Source organism: Aulonocara stuartgranti (assembly GCF_965226115.1).
Source record: "Aulonocara stuartgranti genome assembly, chromosome: 7".
In the NCBI taxonomy this organism is placed as follows: Eukaryota; Metazoa; Chordata; class Actinopteri; order Cichliformes; family Cichlidae; genus Aulonocara; species Aulonocara stuartgranti.
Window position 1 is genome coordinate 47,106,028 of NC_138945.1, and position 20,524 is coordinate 47,126,551.

At 38.9% G+C, this 20,524-nt stretch overlaps 1 protein-coding gene across 1 annotated transcript in view; it reads left to right on the forward strand.

Annotated features, from left to right (window-relative positions):
- Nucleotides 1–7,688: 7,688 nt before the first annotated feature.
- insc (INSC spindle orientation adaptor protein) overlaps nucleotides 7,689–20,524 on the forward strand; it is a 58,079-nt gene continuing 45,243 nt past the window's right edge. The window contains exon 1 of the mRNA XM_082541705.1: nucleotides 7,689–7,965. The gene's annotated coding sequence lies outside the window, so the exon portion shown is untranslated. The remainder of the gene's footprint in view (nucleotides 7,966–20,524) is intronic.

Here is a 20,524-nt window from a genome sequence, read left to right on the forward strand (position 1 = left end):
TGAAAAGGCACAAGTAATAAAATGATTGTATGGGTTTTGTGTTTGAACTCCTGCTTGTTTTGTTACGAAGATAAAAAACCTGCTGAACTCTCACGTAGGTCTATGATGAAGAGAAACATATAATCCAAGAGTAAATCGAAGATTATTTAATTCTTGAGTGGTCATTTGTAAGACTGAGAAAAGTACAAACTCAAAAAATACATAAATAAAAGGCTCAAAGAAAAGTGCACATCATTAGTAAGCAACAAAAAAGAGACTCTAGCTGTATTTGGAAAATTATGTAACAGGAAATCAAATATTTAATCACATTAATTGCACAACCTGGAAAAGATAAATATCATACAAATACATTATTACCATTTTATGTTGTATTTTCCCAGGAATAGCACGCTTTGAGTGTACTGCCAGTAGTTTCAAACCATTTGATGTGAAGGCTTTCCAAGCAAAATCACAGACAGAACTAAAAACAAATACTTGAAGGAGGGATAAATAAAGGCCCCTCAGTTTTGGATAGCACATACGGGATTGCAAGTCGGGAAACTGAGAGGATAATGAGCCCGTTCAATAAGGGTGAAAGTGATAAACAGGATATGGTTGATCCTATTTGGCTGCACGGATGAATGCCAAGTGCGCACCAGAGCAAATGCAAGATATTTGAGTGCATCGTGCACGCAAGAGTTGTCAGTACCATGGAAGCAAATGTACTTTTGTCAAACATCGTATCTAGTTTCTATGAATTACATTGAATCCACGTGGAAAAATGGCAACCGATCAACATCAGACACGCTAGATCAGCGCTGCAGACATTTAGAGAAATAAATGTTTGGTCTTGATTCTAGCCGCTCAACTGGATGACTCAAAAATATTGAGGGATGCCATCCTCTTCCGAGAAAAAATCAAATACCTGCCATTATCATCCGTTTTGTTAATAGAAAACAGAAAAAAGAACTGCTCAAGCAAGGAAGAAAGCTAAAAGGTACAAATGTTTATTTAAATGAACACCTAATCAAGAAAAATGCAGACATTGCAAGACAAGCAAGAATATTAAGAAAACAGAAGAAAATACAGTCAACTTGGACGTCAGACTGTAAAATATTCATTAAGTTAAATGGAACACCAGAGCAGGCTAAGGTTCTAGTCATCAAAGAGATGACTGAACTAGAAAAATATAACCGATAAATGCAAAGCAGTGCTAAATATGATGGGACCGTCCAAGTGCACAACCAACGCAGATGTCTGACAATTTTCAACTAACAACTCATATAGATATTGAAAATAAGACATTGATGTATGACAGCAACATAGATCCTGATTGTAATTTCTTTAACATTAAGACAAATGAATGCAATTATTATACAAATGAGCAACTTAAAAAGGAATTCAAGGTAGAACAGGGTATAACAATGGTTCACTTTAATAGTCGAAGCTTATATGCAAACTTTCAATCCATCAAAGACTACATAACACAGTTTGAACAGCCATTCAATGTGATAGCCATATCGGAGACCTGGATAACTCCTGGAAAAGAAGAAGACTTTAAAATAAATGGATATGAATTCCTTCATGTAGACAGGATCAACAAGAAAGGAGGTGGGGTGGCACTTAACATTGATAAAAACCTAAAGTACAAAAGAATGGGAAGAATGACAACTGTTATTGATGGAGTGACGGAATGTTTATCAGTGGAAATAATTATAGAAAAAAGGAAAAACCTAATTGTCAGTTGTATATATAGAACACCAGGATCTAAGATTGAGATATTTAAGGATAATATGGAGGACTTATTTACAAATATAAATCAGAAAAGAATGTTTATTTGTGGGGACTTTAATATTGACTTATTGAATCCAAATCATAATAAGAGTACAGAAGAATTTATTGATTCCATGTACAGCATAGGTTTATTTCCACTGATAACAAGACCGACCAGAATAACATCTCATTGTGCAACTCTATTAGATAATATATTTACAAATATAATAGAAGGAAAGATAAAAAGTGGGCTGTTAATCAATGATATAAGTGACCATTTACCAGTCTTTGCATCGTATAATTGCCATTATAAAGTGAACAACGATGGACATAAGATTATTTACAAAAGAATAAGAACAGAGAAGACCTTAAATTGTCTTAGAAATGAACTTTTAAAGCAAGATTGGAATATTGTATATGAACAAACAGAAGTTAATAAAGCTTACGAAGGATTTTTAAGAACATTTAACAAATTACTTGATAAAAACTGCCCAGTAATTGAAATCAATAGGAAACACAACTATGCAGGAAGACCATGGATGACAAAAGGACTACAAAATGCCAGCAAAAAAAGAATACCTTATATCGAGAATTCATAAAAAAGAGAACAATAGAAACTGAAATGAAGTATAAAACTTACAAAAATAAATTAACTAATATAATGAGATCCTGTAAAAGAGAGTATTACATTAAAAGGTTAGAACACAATAAAGATAACACAAGAGATATATGGAATGTATTAAACAGAATAATCAAAAATGAATCAAGGAATAATGATTACCCTGGGTACTTTATAGAAGGGACAAGAAGTATTAATAACATGGAGGAGATAGTAAATGGCTTTAATGAATTCTTCGTAAACATAGGGCCAAAACTGGCAGAAGAAATAAAGGTTGATGGAATAGAAAGGGACACTGGTGAAAATATTGAAAGGAATAGTAGCTCAATGTTTTTAAGAGCAGTGGAAGAGAAAGAGATTTATGACATGGTTAGAGGACTTAAGAACAAAACCAGAACAGACTGGAATGATATTGATATGGTAACGGTAAAGACAGTTATTGATGGTATCGTAAAACCATTAAAATATATATTCAACTTGTCGTTTCAAAAAGGAGTTTTTCCACAAAAAATGAAAGTTGCTAAAGTTATTCCCATTTACAAAACCGGTGAAAGACATCATTTTACAAACTATAGACCAGTGTCAATACTCTCCCAGTTCTCTAAGATACTGGAAAAACTCTTCATAAAAAGATTTGACAGTTTTGTGGAAAAATATGAATTAATGACAGATAGTCAGTATGGGTTCAGAAACAACAGATCAACAGCTTTGGCACTGATAGATTTAATGGAAAAGATAACGGAATGTATGGATAATAAGAGGTATGCGCTCGGAGTTTTCTTAGATCTAAAGAAGGCGTTTGATACTGTTAATCATGAAATTCTATTAAAAAAACTGGAAAAGTACGGGTTTAGGGGAGTGGTTTTGGAATGGTTAAAAAGCTATGTAGGGAATAGGCAACAATATGTACAAATAAATGAATATAAATCTAATTTGATGGATATAGCTTGTGGAGTACCTCAAGGTTCAGTACTGGGTCCAAAAATGTTTATTATGTACTTAAATGATATCTGCAGAGTATCGGAGATTTTAAAGTTTGTAATATTTGCAGATGACACAAATATACTGTGTGCAGGTGGGGAATTGCCACAGGTTTTGGAAATGATCACACAGGAATTAACGATATTAAAGAAGTGGTTTGATATAAATAAATTATCATTGAATCTCGATAAAACCAAATTTATGTTGTTTGGAAACCAAAAGAAAAACATCGAAGTAGAAATATGTGTTGACAATGTATATTTAGAAAGAGTAAATGAAATAAAATTTCTTGGGGTGATCATTGACCACAAGCTCTGTTGGAAGCCACACATTACTTATGTTCGGGGGAAATTGGCACGGGGCATTGCCGTTCTGGGAAAAGCAAAGCATATGTTGGATCAGAAAGCACTGCACATTTTATACTGTGCTTTACTACTGCCATATATGAGCTACTGTGTAGAGGTCTGGGGAAACACATACAAAAGTAACACACAAACAATAACTATAATACAGAAAAGGGCCATTAGATTAATAAATAATGTAGGGTACAGGGACCATACAAATGCACTCTTTGTCAAAATGCAAGCTATTAAATTCCAAGACTTGGTGAAGCTTAAAACAGCGCAAATAATGTATAAAGTCAGAAATAAATTGCTTCCCAAAGAAATCTGTAAATTGTTCATAGAAAGAGAAGGTGGGTATAACTTAAGAGGGAAATGGAATTTAAAAATACAAAGTGCTAGAACAACTTTAAGAACTATGTCAATCTCAATTGCAGGAGTTAAATTATGGAACAGTCTAACAGAAGAAATAAAAGACAGTCAAAACATAAAACAGTTTAAAGTAAAATATAAAAACCTAATTTTAAATAAGTATAAGAATGAAGAAAACGGGGTTAACCCAGGACGGTAATGTTGCTGGTAATGGTGTTGCGGTTCTTTTTTGGTTGTTTTTTTGTTTTGTTTTGGTTTGTTGTTTTTCCATAACTTGTGTATCTGCAAATATACACATTCTGTATTTTTCATATGAAAGAAACTATACTGTGGTGGGGCTTGCTAATTTCTTGTTTTTGATTTATGTATGTTATGTTTTGTTTTACTTCATATGTTTATATGTTTCATATGTTGTTTGTTTAATTTAAGACAAAAAAAAATTAAATGAAAGAGAGGTAAAACTTGAGGGGGTAGGGACAAATAAGTAAATACTTCAGCCTACTCCTTTTCAAACAAATAATGGAATGATATTTTGTAATGATTGTGAAGGCACATGTTTGAAATGTTTGAAATAAAAATGAACTGAACTGAACTGAACTGAACTTATTATTTCCCCGATGACAGGATATGTCTGACTAATATGTGAACTTATGCTATGGGAGTATAAACAGAAAAGGAGATTTGTGCTTCATTCCTTCTCGAGCCTTCAAACCCTCGTCTGTCAGTTGTTTTTACAGTCTTTCCACTTATTCTCTCTTGCTCTCAGTATCTGTCTGCTTATATGCCTGAGGAAATCGCTGCTAAATCCATGCTGGAATCCACATGGACACTTTTCCTGCATGACAGATAAGGAAAAGAATAAACCCTAGATTCTGATAATTGAGGGATGGTGACAGGTTGAGGGTTGATTTGTGGGTTTGGTTTTGGGGCTTTTTTCTCAGCAATAATCTCACAATCTCACTATGCCAATGAGAATAACAGTCATAATGGTATGCAGCTGCTTTTTAATGGGGCCCTTGCAATTGGAAATTAGACAGTTCATATAAGAAAACCAATCATTTGGCCCTCTACTCCAAAGAGAAGATGCACTGCTCGTCCAGTTCCCAGAAATCTACACCACAATCCAATTTCAAAACCTGGGGTTTTGGACGATGCTTCCCTAGAATAGTTTGAAATTTGTGGAAAATGAGTCGTATTTCCACGTAACTTTTAATCCTTGTTATTTCTTAACAATGTTTAATAAAACTTTGTCAGCACATACAAGCCACCAGAAAAATGTAGCTGCCTGGCAGAACTATATTTCCTCCGCCAAGGTTTTTGGTAGGATTCTCTCTGTAAACAAGATATCTTAAAAAGTTTTGAATGAAAACTAAGTACGGGTGCAGAGTGAGAGTGCAGAGTGGGGTCATGTTAACAGTTCATCATAATTTGCCTTACATCGAACCAAGGTCTTCGATGATTTATCGGTTAAAAAATTGACAAAAAGTCTTAGAAATGAGAAACTATGATTCCCGTGTACTGTCAACATATAGAAAGTACTGTATAAGAATTTAAAAAAAAATCATATTAAATTTGACCTTTGACCTCTCCCACATACAAGTGGAGATACCGTCTGAATTTCAGGAGCGGGACCACTCCTCCTTCATGCCCCCTCCGGCCTCAGGCCCCCCTTCACCAATACCTGCTGTTCTCATTTTCATGCCCCACCCTTCCCCCCCATTTTCCCTCTCTTCTCCTCTCTTCCTTTCCTTCATTCACTTCTCGTTAGTACATGGGGATCTGCCCGGCCCGGGAGCCGTCGCCGGTCCCCTTTGAGGCCTTACCCAAACCGCAGCACCAGTTCACATTTCCTCATCCGTCATCGCCCATCGTTACCAAGGATGTGGTCCCAGCTAGTGAAATAATAACAAAACAAAAAGATTGTACTCAAAATTATGTGAAGTATTTTAAAATGAGTTTCAACAAGGCAAATAACAAAAGACACACATTTTCTGACTGCATCACAAACTTCGCAATATTTAAAAAGAACAAAAAAAACCCCCCAACTATAAAGAAAACACAACACTGTTCAGTGAAAAGTATTGCCAAGAGAGTGAGCTGCCTTGATAGAGGTTTGCGCTCTTTGCGTGCTCATTTTCTTGATATTGTTTTAATCTATATCCACAGTGTTCACCAAATAAGACATATAATGAGACATTTTCAACAGTTTACCTGTAGTATTTGGTGAAGCATGTAAACTGCTTGTTCCAGAAATATTATATTGACTTATCTACTCAAAAATCCAATAAACAAACAAAGCCGTCTTTGGCCAGTCATTTAAACTCAACAAACTCAATAAAAGCTGTCCAGGACTAGAAATTCACATATATTCACTCTCAAACCAAATGGACGTGTGTTTGAGATCCTGTTTATGACATTTACAGTAATCCTTCTTCATCATCAAAAAATACAGCAACCTATGCATCAGTATGCTTGATGCCAAGCTAAATATTTCCTAACTTACTGTTTAATTTTTGTCACATTGAATTCTTTTTTTAGTATGATCATTGTTGTCTTTTTATTTATATTAATGTGATTTCCTGCACTTATGTAGCAATAGCATCATAACATCAAAAGTATTCACTACATATTGCAGAAGAAAATTAAGGAAGTTTAAAATAATGGCTCTGATGTGATATTGACTATATTTACAAACTATTAAACTGTGTCTGGCTGAGGATTACCTTCACATATGGCAATGTGACTCTCGGTCTGCTTTTGACTCTCCTGTTGGTTTTGCCAGGAAATGAGGTAAGATTTCGGAGGAAATAAGGCGTTTATGTTCAGATTTCAACTAAAGCTAATATTTATCAACACCCTAAAGTATAACAGGCCTGTGTTGTGTGCATGGGAGTGCGTGTGTAGTGGGACCCGCTTCATAAAGTCACATAATAATTATTCACTCAAGAGTACGTAGCAACACTAGCGGCAGCAACCCAGACCAGCTGAGTCTCGGTTGTAATGGGAACCAGCCGACCGCCGTTTATATTTTCATTTTCCTTCCTCATTTTTAAAGCCCCGAGTTTTTCCATAAGGTAGTCATTTCCAAGGCTGACGTGAAACCAGACACCCATGAGTACTCATGGTAAAGGTCCAGAAACAACATAAGGGTGGGCCCAACATCCTTTCACCTTCCCCAATCCCCCCATTCCGTCTTGTGCGACTGTTCCTGAGGAGGTAAACACCCTTTCACTCTGTCAGAAATGAGATTTCTTTCTGCTGCAATGGCAGTTCCTTCGACTGCCGTGCTTTCTTTCTCCCCCTTGTACTTCTCCTCCCCTCCCTCCCTGTGCTGCCACATCTGGAACCCAGCTCCTCATTTATTTATGTGGTCTGTTGTGTTTCTCTCTTCTTTTTTTTCCAAGAGCCTTATTTTAAAGTCCTTTACCTTGTCTTGTTGGCAGTTTCGCTATATCTGATGAGGTCTGCAATTACATCCCACCATAACTGGTCACTCTGCAATTACATGCTCCACCACAGAATCCCCCTCCTGCATCCCCACCTCCTGTCTCTGAAAAGCACCACTGCTCATATGGCAGACCAAAATAGACTAGTTTCATGTCTGTTTGGATGGCAGCCCAGCTGAAACTATGCTCAGCTGCTTGACTGACAGTGGGATGTGGGTTTGTTCTCCTCAAGAAAAACCTTTAAGGCCAGTCACGTTTACACTCTGAGCAGTCTTACTGCAGCAGGCTTCAGAGGCGGTTGGTCCAGCTGGGCACCGAGAAGGAAGACAGAGACTAAGTCAGCGTGAATGAAAGCGAAGACACACACGGAGAGTGTGCTGAGAAGTACTACGAGCTGTAACTATGAACCCGACTGGACACGCTTAAAGCTTTCAGTTGCTGACAAAGAGAATGGGTAAGTTTTGCAAAGAGTTCAGTCTGATCTCAAATTCTGGGAATAGTGAAAGGCTTCTGTCAAGGAACTTTGAGCCTTTAAACTGTGGAAAACTTTGGCTTGCATGACTTAGCTGTGAAGCATTCAAATACAAAACTTAAAAGAGAATGCAGGGCATCCGTGGCAGATCATCTGTTTTTTCCAAGCGTTCACAGACTTTTCCAGTTGGCGATGCTGTTGCTGTGTTGAGCAAGGTGCAGCTGGAAACTGATTAGTGTTGTGAATTATTTAAATCTCATAAACACAGGAGACGTGAAAAGCAACCAAGCTCAAAGTGTCAGATAGGAAAAGGACACAAAATTAAGTTTAGATCTCTAGAAGTTCTACAAAACTGTAAATACTTTTGAATGGGGATATTAATGATCAATACATAATACTCACAAGTCGTCAGCATATGTGCTTCCTGTGCAGGTTTTTCACCACCTTGGAACTTAAAATTAATGTTCTTGGAATTTTGGTAAGTCCAGTGTTTGCTCCCCTTTTGCTCTTTTTTTGGTCTCTACCAACCTGATAGCTTTAGCTGCTAAATTCTGCACTTTTCTTCAGTTTTAACATCAGATTATTGAATAGTGCTACTTAAAGTCATGAAAAGAATCTACAGGATAGAACTTTTTTGCTGAATCAGCCTTCATACAGGCGCTACCGAATGAATCATCAACATAACCTAAGAAAAACAACTCCTCGCTTTCAAATAACAGTTAAAACCATCATCATAGCTGCGTTTGTGTTTGAGTCACGTTGGAGTTAAACTCCACCGTGTTCAACTCCAACTTTCTGCTATAACTGTTTGGAATAGGCTGACCTGGTTTGTGTGGGAATGATGGAAGCTCAGACTCTGCAAAACAACAAAGATTACAGTGAGGCCGGTGGTAATGATGAGGACACATGCCTTTACTACAGGCTTCTGTCTGTTTGTGATGTGGTTTTGGGCAATGTGTGTATGCATGACAAAGGCAATTAGTGACTACATGAGAGCTGTGTCATGTTTTTTCATATGAACCCAGAGATTTTATAGGCGAACAGTGTGGTCTATCACCACGCTGGTCTATTCACCATATCCACTTTAGGAGATGTTACCTGTGTTCTCAGTGGAAATGTACGAGGAGAAAAAAAGACCACTGATCAGCAACATTCAATCTGAATCAGAAGCATTTCATGGACTGTGTAATTATGTGAAAAACAACAGCACACAGGACCTAACGGTGAATCTTGTAGATTCAGAACATTATAATAATGCAGTGTTGTAGTGGTGCACTCTTAATTTATGCTCCAAACTTTTTCCAGCAAACGATAAACACCCAGTGTTATAAACCATGATCTGAAAGTTGACTATTCACCTGAAAATAGGCCAGCAGTATTTGTGGATGATGATCGAACCTAAGCTGTTTGTCATTGGAGAGTAAACATTAATATGAAGTTAAAGCTGAGGTGCAGATTTTTCAATAAGTTCTTATCCACAGACTATAGGCTGAGACAGCTACATGATTATTCATTTTAAAGAATGATTTCAACTTCGTTAATGTAGGCTATAACCCAATGTGTTCGTTAGGGCTGTCACGATGTTAAGGATCAAAAAGTACTGAAAAACTCATATTTAAATTTAACAGAATGAAAGAAGTTCTCATCAGGTTACAGCCTGATGAACATACTAAGCACGTGTCTTTTTTAGCTAATGTTTATGACTAGCTTGGCTCCCACCTCATTTTCATTGCTAAGCTTAACTGCGCTCATGCTAATAAGTACTCTACTGCAGTGCACAAGTACCTAAATGAAAAAAGTCAAGAAGTTGGTTGCCAATCTGTAATTGTAACAGAAAGGAAGAGATTGCTAATCAGTTTTCAGAAAAATGGCAATGCCAGGTCTCACTAGCTAGCTAGTAGCATCATTCCCCCCATGTTAAATTAAATAAGTGCATGGTGTACATTGTGTACTTAAAGTATCTAAATACAAGTAGACAAAATGTGCAACAATTCTTTCCTGTGGTTTGGGCCACATAAATTCTCTTACTGGAGATGAATTTAATTATATTAATTTAAGTTGACAGCCATTTTTACATGTAAAATGTATCTATCCAGAGAGGCAGCAGTCTAAACAGAGTTCAGACCTTCCTCTTCCTCCTTTTATATTTAAGCAGAACATTATCAAACGTTTATTCTCAGATGGTTATGACTGCTGTTTCCCTTAAATATCTGTTTAGCACTTCTTCTAATAATACAGTACATGGTTGCTTAGGGATAAATCTGCCATGCATTCTCCTCTTGGCTGTCTGATGAACAGCTTAGGAGGGCGTGTTGTGGTCAGCATGAACCGCGCATGCAGGTGTGGCCCGCACTGTGCTGCCACGCTGTTTAATTAGGTTTTCGGGTGTGGAACATCAGGGTTTCCGCTGTAAAAAATCTCGTCTCTCTACGGTCTCACCCCCACACATTGTCCTGTCACATTAAAAGAGTGCCACTCTAGATGAACAGTTACTGTCACTGAGGGTGTGGCTGCTACTAAATCTGGAAGCATGAAGCTGCACTTGACTCCATGGAAGTCTGGCTTTTGAGAGCTCATTGCCAAAGCATTATGCAGTCAGAACCGTGTCTGTGATGCTGAAGTGGTTTTATACTGAACATGAGAACTTCTTTCATCTATCAAAAACTGTCAAACCCTTTCAGTATATTTGCTCCTATAATTAAAGGCTCCTTAAAGTTGCTGACAACAAAGTCATTCTCTTTCAAGACTATATTACATGCCTGAAAGTGGACTTGGTCCAGTCATTCTCTACGATCAGCCTCTTTCCTCTGGATAAACTAGTTTCTTTCTTTGTAATTTATTTCCATTTTCCAGACCCTCATTCATGCTTCTGTGTGGCCTTGCTGGAGTCAAGAACCGGTCATTTTTTGTTCTCCTCCCACTAGTCTGGTGCTTCCCCAGAAGCTATTTCTCATAGAGCCAGGACTGCTTTCTCACTCATGGCTCAGGAGCTCAGGGTTTTCTTCAGAGAAAACAGAAGTAGTACAATTCATTGGTTGCAACAGTCTTGTATTTTTTGGCTCATATTTTTAATTCATTCCTACTGTTCTTCAGTTAATAGGAAAACATAATGAACCGTCTGTTAGACAGCATCTGGATGGTTAATGCTTGTTGTTATAAAACACATTTTAACGTATACTTTGCAGAAACTATGGCTCACACTATTAAGGAATAGAGTTTTCGGGAATTACTACAATTTTTTGCTGATATTTATGAAAATAAATGGAACAAAGGAGGAAAGCAGGAAGAATTATGACAATACTGCATTTTGCAGAAGACTATAACTTTGTGGGGAAAAAAGGTTGATGTCTCTGGAGCAGCTGGGTGACAGCTGCTCAGGCAGTAGGAGCAGGAGGAAGAATATAAGCTCCAGGAATGGGGTGGAAAGTGAAGATATGAAGATATTTCTCATAGTAGATTGTCTCAAGCTAAGCTAAATTACTGAAATGTAATGTATAAATCGAACATGACAGAGTGCCTACTTTGTTCAGAGTCAGCGTTCGACCATGGAGAAAGAAAGCTATCTGTAAATTGTGATAATTGCAGTACTACATTTCTGGCAACACCGATAATGTGGTATATGCCGCCTTCCTGTTACCTCGGAAGTTGGATGTTGGAACTCAGGAGGGACAACAATAGTGAGTTCTGGTAGTAAAGTTGGAAAAGCACGAAAATCAGAATTTGCTTTGCTTCTTAGCTAGGTAGAGCCATTCATACATCACTAGCAAAACAGACTATTCTGACGAAATGCACTAATAGCATGTTAGTGCATTCCAGCAAGGAGCTCCTTTTGTGTCTATCTCGGCTTCGTCAATGAAAACTGTTAAAAAAAAGTAGAAAGGAAGAAATTCTCTGCAAAACTTCATTATTTAATTTAAACACAGAAATCACTTCTTGAGATTATACATATTTTGCACATTTTATGCAACTTCTGCAATAAGTATGAACATTTGTAACAAATTTGAACCCACACCATTGTCACTGACTTTGTGCTGTTGAAAATCCACATGTGGCACATGTACCTCTTTGATGTTACTTTATTGTGGGTAATGCTAACTGTTGACACATCACTGCAACAATGTTCATGACTCAGTGGAGGCCCTCTCTTCAAAGTATGGACTCAATTAGAAGAGTGCAGGTATAAATTTTTGTGTAGGTGGGCCCAATATGGCAGACACATGGGGGCCCAAGACTGAGAGATAAATCAATATGAGACTGGTTGAATTAGAGCATCAGTATGAAGCTTCCCTTGAGTTAACCTCTTTTTCTTTGCTCCGTCCGTTTTTCTCCCCTCATCTCCATCTACTAATTGGAGGAAGGTCATGGCTTGCTGAGCTTTAGGCTGCTTTTTCTGTCTTTAGTTCAATTGACATGTGCTATATCTGCTCTCTGGCCCACTGTTTTGGTCCACTGGGGAGATCATGAAAGGAAGTGGCGGCTTCAGTACGTCCGTGTTTGTTGTAGGATTCAGAAAGGTTACCGCTCACTCCTCTTTGTGAACAAGCCTTGGTGGTGTTTGGGAAAACCTTGGGGAGTCTTGACAGCCTGCTACTCCTTCGGTCTAGCAGTGTCATTTTCTGTTTAGATAACCTCTGCACCCACTCTGCTTTTGTCAGCTTGTGGCTTGCATTGATTTATACATCGGAGACAGACACTCAGCAGCTTTCAGATTCGAATTTAGAAAGAAAGGCCATTATTATGTCCAAAAAAGAAAGAAAGAAAGAAAAAAGAGGGTGAGGTTAAATGTCCACAACAATTCTACCAGCGGTGGTGTTACACCTTTCTAAATGATGCATATCTCATTTTAAAATCACACTTTTTTAAAGCATGAGAATATTCTTTATATCTTAAATGAGAGTTAGCAGCTCTAACTGTTTTTCAGCTCTAATTACGCAGAAAACTGCATAAAACTGCTGCATGTTTACTTTTCATGCCCAAAGTACAAAAAACAGCACTGAAATGTCTTTTAGAGGTGCCACATGTGTGCACGGTGGGTACACATGGAGCCTTTCCTGCATACCTTGAGATTTTTGCAGCCGATATTTACTTATCAACATGACCACTTGTGCCGTTCACCCTGCACTTTTAATGCAGCAGCGGGATAACAGTTAGAGGAAAAACAGTCTTGAAAAGTTCCACCCTACCCTCAAGTGGTTCTTGTGTTCCTTTGCTTAGGTCTGGGCAGCAGACCTATCCTCCACCCAGGATTCCTAGTCTTCTCTTCCTTTCTCCCTAAACCCACACATGGACCCAGCCCACCTAATTTACTCCCACCTCCTAATGTCAAACAGCTGTAGCCTTGAGTAGCATGGAATTACTGCTATTGCAGCCCTACTCCCATTCATGTGTCTATTCTTTTTCTCAGCCATTTTGCGTGTGGTCCCTAATATCACATCACTCACATACCCAAATAAGGTGTGTAACTCAGCCTTCCTTTCACCGGTTTATTTATGGTCTGGGCACTGGATATATAGGGCATGAATTTACATTGCAGGTGGCTGTGGGTGGAGATAGCTGAGCTGACAGGTGATGATAAATTCTTCATACAGTGTGCTTCACTCATACATTCTTGCAGCCGCGTGGTCTCCCTGACATGTAATGCAAAGTCATAACTGGTCCAATGCCATTTCCACGGCACTCCATCTAACTGAAGGAGCTGTGTGACATAACTGTCATGAGGTCACTTTGTTTGTGATTGATAGCAGGAGACTAGGAAATGATGCTGAGGCTTGAAAGCTCTTGCTGTGGTTGGGAATCTGCTTCAAAGGAATGTTTTGGCCACATGTCAGAAGTCAAACGTGGCAGCTGATTTTCAGGGATTTTGTTGGTCTTAAAATCTGTAGCTCGATGCACCTGTATATTTTTTTTCTTTAAACTGCTACACCCCCATGGTAACTTGTTCACTTATTGTTTTATAGAGTTTTCTCCTTCGGCTTGTGGCTTTACTAAGATCTCGTGCTGAGTTTGAGTGGCTCCACAGAGGCAGCTGAGAGTTCAGTGAACCCTCACGGTTCCACATGCACACTCTTTGAGTTGCTATGTGATGTTCTGCACACAGTTAATCAGAAATGGATGGTTAAGGATTATTTGGCAGAAAACCACCAGGTTATGTTCAATTTCATTTTTTGTATGCCAGACGCTAACATTAAGCGCTTCTTCTTTCACAAATATCTGCTTGTGTAAAAAGCAAGGAGATAGATAGATAGATAGATAGATAGATAGATAGATAGATAGATAGATAGATAGATAGATAGATAGATAGATAGATAGATAGATAGATAGATAGATAGATAGATAGATAGATAGATAGATAGATAGATAGATAGATAGATAGATAGATAGATACTTTATATTTCCCACAAGGAAATATAAACAGCAGCAGGGCAAAGAATAAAAATAGTACAATCTACAATAAATAAGTTGAAGTAAAAGTGGTTCCAGCCTTGTATGATTCTGTTGGCATCTCTGGCATTGATGATCTGTCTCTGGAAGTAGTGGAAAGAATGAAACGTCCTCCCATGAATGCTGACAACATGCTTGAGGAGGTCTATGAGAATGGAATTACTGGCACTGTCTGAGGCAACAAACAGCTGAAAGTAGGAATTTTCCATAATTTAAATACAATTCACTCTCATGATAGCAGACTCTGTGTTACAGTGCTATGGTTCCTAATCCTGATGAAAATTTGTTCAGTTAACTGCATACCCGTGATGGGAGATAACCGTAAAAGCTGGACATACAGCTGAATACAGTTAAGTCATAGCAATAGTTAAAGACACACTTAAGAGGAAAGAGGTACATTCAAAGCATATTTGAATAAAATCATATAATCACTAGGAGCTGTAAAAGCGATTTGTAAAAAGGTGGTGAAACCTAGAAGGTGTACTTGTTACTACAGGGATTTTCCAAGCCAGTGACAAATAAGAAAGTTATGACCAGGATGTAAAAACTAGCATGTCCTGAGTTGGTGGGCTTGCTGTCTTGCACTGTGTACATCAGATTTATAGCTTCGCTGAGTGAGCAGCATAGCACTGATGATGTTAAGGTATGCAGTTCTCCGCAAGTTAATCGAGTTAACTGCTGCCAAGTTTTGTTTTATAAAAACAAAAGGCACATATCTAATGACAATGTGGTTCCATTTGATGTTGCTTTTGGGTTTTAGTTCTGGTTAGGTGTTCTGTGCCCACTTAATCTGGGTTTTCAGGACCCAGCCAGTCTGACCACACTTTTCAAATGGATTCACTTCTGTCTCCTGCCTTTAACCTCAGTGTTTGTCAGTCTTCTTGGCTCTGAGGTGACTCAGCTGATGGTTCACTGAAAAAAAAAACAGCTTTCCACTTTTGTTTCTTGAAGCAGTCTGCAGCTCTGATTCGGTTTTCCCCTCTCCTTTGCCACAAGAAATGCATCTCAGCCAATCAAAGGTTGTTTCTGAGGTGGGTGTGGTTGGGGTTAAGTCATACATGACAACACCCATCAATCTTGTTATTTTGAACACCACACTGGCCTGTAACTGAGTGATCTTCCAGTTTTCCTTTCTCCCGCTTTTGTCATTTAATTTTTTTTTTATTATGCACTAAAACTAAGTAGAGAGGTGTGTAAGTTTCTCTTGTGCTTAAACTTATCTTATAGGCACATTTGTGGTCCTTTCTGCGTAAAGTGGCTGCTGCCGAGTTATGACAGGCTACTTTGTTAGTAACATGTGTCAAGTTGCTTCGACTGATTATAGTCACATACCCTGCTTTTACCTGACCACGCTGTAAGTCTGTCATCAATTATCTCAGTGTGACTCTCTATTAGCCATGTGCTGTGTATGTGAGTGTGGTGCCTCTCTACAGGCTTTGCTCATTCATTATTAAGAAGCTCCTGATGTTTTGCTGGCCGTCACTGCTCCGGTGTCAGGTACCCACACGATCCTCTTTACTGAACCAGCCTGACTAGGGATCCAGTTCCAGTCTCTGGCCTGTTGGAGCTGCTCCCAGAGCTGCTGAGCTCTACTCTAAAGCCTTTTGTTAGCTCTGGATGTTGGCTTTTCTCTGGCTGATTCCCCCTTGTTATTTCTTCGACTAGCTGTCAATGGAACTGGGAAGCTTAAAATGCATTTGGATATTTCTCTTGGCGTGATCTTGAGGCCATTTCATCTCTCGGGAGGTATGGTGCTGCTGTCATCTTTTTTCCCCTCTGAAAATGAGAATTATGGGTACTTTTATAGCTTACCATAAAGTGTCCAACCAAGAAGATGGTGTGTTCACTTTAGCAGACTTGTGGTGAAGCAGTGTAGTTATTTATCCAGCTGAATGTAATCTTTTTGGGAGGCAAATAGCTCCTTTGGTGCCTGAGGAAGCTGCTGTGATTACTGCTGCTGTGACGTGTAGGAGCTATCAGTCTCTGTCATCTGTCTACATTTATTAGCATGATATCTAATGGGGTGGCTGATCTTAGACCACAACTCTGGCTACAGGTCTGTGCAAATGTGCGTGTGCAACTTGACCCCATCTGAATTCTCCATAAGCCACACGGTTGCCTAGAAACATCAGGAGGGCAGCAAATTTAACTTCCATAATATGCCAAAGGAAAGAATGACCTCAGGCCCAAACATACTGTTCCTTTTTTTGGCCTTACAAGGGCATCTTCACATTATTCCAGTCAGAAGTATGTCCTTGGGGAAGGAAGTTTTCATATCTCATACTCATGTATGCAGACACTCCTGAGGATAATTATGATTTACTAGACAAAAAAATTGACCTAATTTCCAGTGAACTTTTTATCGAATGTTTTTACTATATCAACTGCTAACAGTAGCTTTAATGGTAACTGAGGTTTAAGTGGGAAAGAGCCACACTGTTCTCTGCAAATAATACAAAAGGATTTTTCCACTTCTTTTCTGAATATCCTTTAAGTTTTTTGCTCAACTGATAGTTTCTTAAAAAAGTAGGAAAACTCTTTTTTCCGGGTCTGGGTACAGTATGAGTGACGGAAGTACAATGGAGCAAAACTGTGGTTCTCCTGTCAAGGTACGCCGTTGAGGGAGAATATCACATGCTATGTCACGGTCTGGCTGGCAGACCGTGGGGAGATGGGGAAATAGGACCCAAACGCCGGACTCTTCAGTGCAACAGTGTTTATTTACAAGGTGGTGAAGTAAACAACAATAAATCCCCAGTTTCCCAGTGTAGTGTCTTCTTCCCAAAAGTCCCCGTGTAGTGCTCTCTGCCCCAGTGTCCCTGCACTCCCCGTGCTCACTGCTCCTTCTCGTCCCACACTCCTCCTGAGGGGAAGACAATAGAGGCAGCCGTTACAACTTATCCCAGCAGGCAGGCATACACTCACACTTGACTTGACTTGCTTGAAGACTGACATGTAGTCAAACGCAATACTCCAGCGTCGGTGGAAGCTCCATCGCTCATCTAAATAGCTCCCCCGACGAGCCCAGATGAGGAGCAGGTGTGCGGCCAGGACTTCGGGTGTGGCCAGCCCTCAAGTTAGGCCACGCCCCCCGGGGCTGAAGGTGCCTGTAACTTGGCCACAGCAGAAAGGCGATACACACACACATACCTGCCTACTGACAGATGTGCACAGGGGCAGTGCAGACAACACACCAAATAATAATAACAACAACAACAACAACAGTCATCGTCCCCACTGCCCACGGACCCCGAGTCCCCAGAGCCGGGTCCGTGACAATCTAAACTGATCTTGTCTGTAGAGGCTGGTGACAGACGCTAAATGATATCCCAATCGTTCCTGCTCCACAACGGATTTTTAAGTTACAAAGGCTTGAATGACACTCTAACACCTTCCAATTGGTGTCAACTTTCTAATACTTGTATTGTGTGTAACTATCAGTAGTGGAACTGCAGTTTATATGTCTGCTATGTAACCTTTCTATTGCTTCTAATTCTCCCATCTTTTCTTTACATATCATTTAGAAAGAATCTGCTTAACATACCCAGTTAACTGTTGGAAACCTTAAAGATAACTCCTATTGACTTCTTGTTGTATTAGTACATCGGCTTGTTTATTCCTACAGTCATGTGATTAGTTGATTACCTTGATTACCTTAATGCTAAATGCTGTTGCACTGTCCAAAGATGAAACCACTATGACAAAATATGTTATGTTCACTTTGGTGAAATTTAATGAAGCAAATCACATACAAGTTCAAAACAGTGTCAGTACATCACGTCTGAATAATTTGAGTTTGTCTGATTAAAGAAGTATTGAAGCAGACAAACTCTCTTTGGTGAGGAGGGTTGTAGCAGAAGTGTTTTTACAGCTCTGTGGCAGCACCTGTATTGCCCACAACCTATCACCCATTTTTCACCATCCCCACCACTTTCTCAACTCTCTTCACTCTTCACACTGAATAGCCATTTTTTGTTATAAAAATATATGGAAAGTGGAACGGTGCTTCCACTCTGTCCTCCTACACATTTATTTCTGACATCACGGTGTGTCACACTCAAACTTGTGATGCTCATGAAGCCCTGTCACCGTCCCCTGAAACATGTCAGGATGTTGACACTGTTTTTCTATCATTAGCACAGCAACAATAGCTCTGCTGCAGAATGGGGTCTTGCGTCTTTAAAGGCAAATTTCTCTGCTAGCCGTCTCACACCGATGCTGTGTGTTGCATGTGTTGTTACATGCCAAGAACACAGTTGTTGGGGGTCATGGAGTTAGATGCGGTAGCTGCTGAAGTTTTCAAACGTGCCTCCCTCTGCGTGAGATTTGACTGATGGTGAAATCAGTAAAGCCGTTTCATATTGACAGAGTACGGGGACGACAATGCCTAAAGATGGTGCAGCTGCTTTTCCAGTGAAGTCAAAGATCAGAAAAACCTGCAGCTCTCTTTGAGTTCATAGAGCTGTATACAGTTTCTGCTTGTTGTTTATATGTTTTATGCACAGCAATACAAATCTTTTTCAGAAAAAAAGCTCTAAGATCCCTCTGTACACTAGCAGCTAATCAAAGTTAGAACAGAGACTGGAGCTAATTGGTAAACATATAGCTAATCTGCAGCAGTTAGCAGTGTAAGACCTACACATATTCTCATTGCTGGCCGAGAACAAAATGATTAGAAAAATCTGTTAACATCAGATTTATCTCATGACACGTTACTTCCACATTATTGCTAGGAAGTTGCCTCCAAGTGACCACTCTTGCTGTGTTTGCAGTTTCGAAACGCTATGGCTTCTAAACACAAAATGTTTCCATGGTGGTAAATGTAGGACTTTGGTTTGTCATCCATCTCTGTATGTTTCAGAAGAGACATTCCTCTTGGTTCTGGCTGTGAGCTTTTCTTTGAACAGTGCTGAATGGAGGAATGGTCGCAACAAGGTTGGGCTTTAGGCCAGAATGCTTGCTGAGAAGGTCATTCAGATCTCTTACCCGCAGTTAGCACTGTCAAGGAATGGCTTTAATGCTCATTGTGCTAAACAACTCTCAGGTGTCAGTGGAAGCTTTGTAGTGAATGATGCGGGATGATATCAAAGGGGATGGATTAAAGCTTTATCTACTTGATATTAATGACAGTGGAAACCCTAGTTTATTTTGGTAAGGTAAAACCACATAAGTAAATCAAGTACTCATAAACAGAAAAGCTCTAAAGTTGCTTGTACGATGAATAGATCTTAAAATCTGGCATCCAGTTAACTTTAGAAAAGAGATAAAGTAAATTTTTCTTCTCTTGGTGCAATTCAAATGACACCTCACATCATAACAAGTCAAACCAAATAAACAAATCCCTACGAGATGGAACACACACACACAAAGCTCAGTGTAAGCATACCACTAGAATCACTCAGGCTTTCACAAAAATAAATCCTTCAAGGTAAAGACCAAAGCTGGACTTTATGGATCACTTATGAATAGCGTGACCAGGTGTCCCTCTGTATGAACAGCATTTTTATCCCTTGTTCCACATTTTGACTGGCAAGTGCAAGATGTGCCCTTTTTTTCAGTTAGTTAATTGTCAGTTACGGCTCAAAAAGATGATTTTTGAATGTATTCCTACTTAAATCTAACCAGACAGAGCAACAGCAGAAATAACAGTGACATAAATAAAAATATAGGAGTATATAAAGACTAATAAACATGAGACCATGAGAACAAACTTTCCTTTATCACAAGAGAGCTGGAAAAGTTAATTCAACTAATATTACTTTGGCCATTAACATCTTGAATGCAAATTTGGTAATGTGCACAGTTTGGTGTATTTTTATTTTTAAGTTGGACATGAAAAATTTCAGCATTAGTAAGGTTTCCCACGCTGTCCCAGAAGAACATGCTTCACACGTGGATTTTTACAGAATCCACATTAAAAATAGGCGGCTATGTCATGCTAATGTTATCTGTGGAATGCCCTGCATTTAGACTCAGACTGAGATAGCGGACAAGAGGGTTGTGTCTGGAGAGTAAAGTATGCAGTTTCAAAATCTGCTTCATGTAAAAGAAACAATAGTAATACTAATAATCATTATTTATAGAATGCTGTGCAAAACAA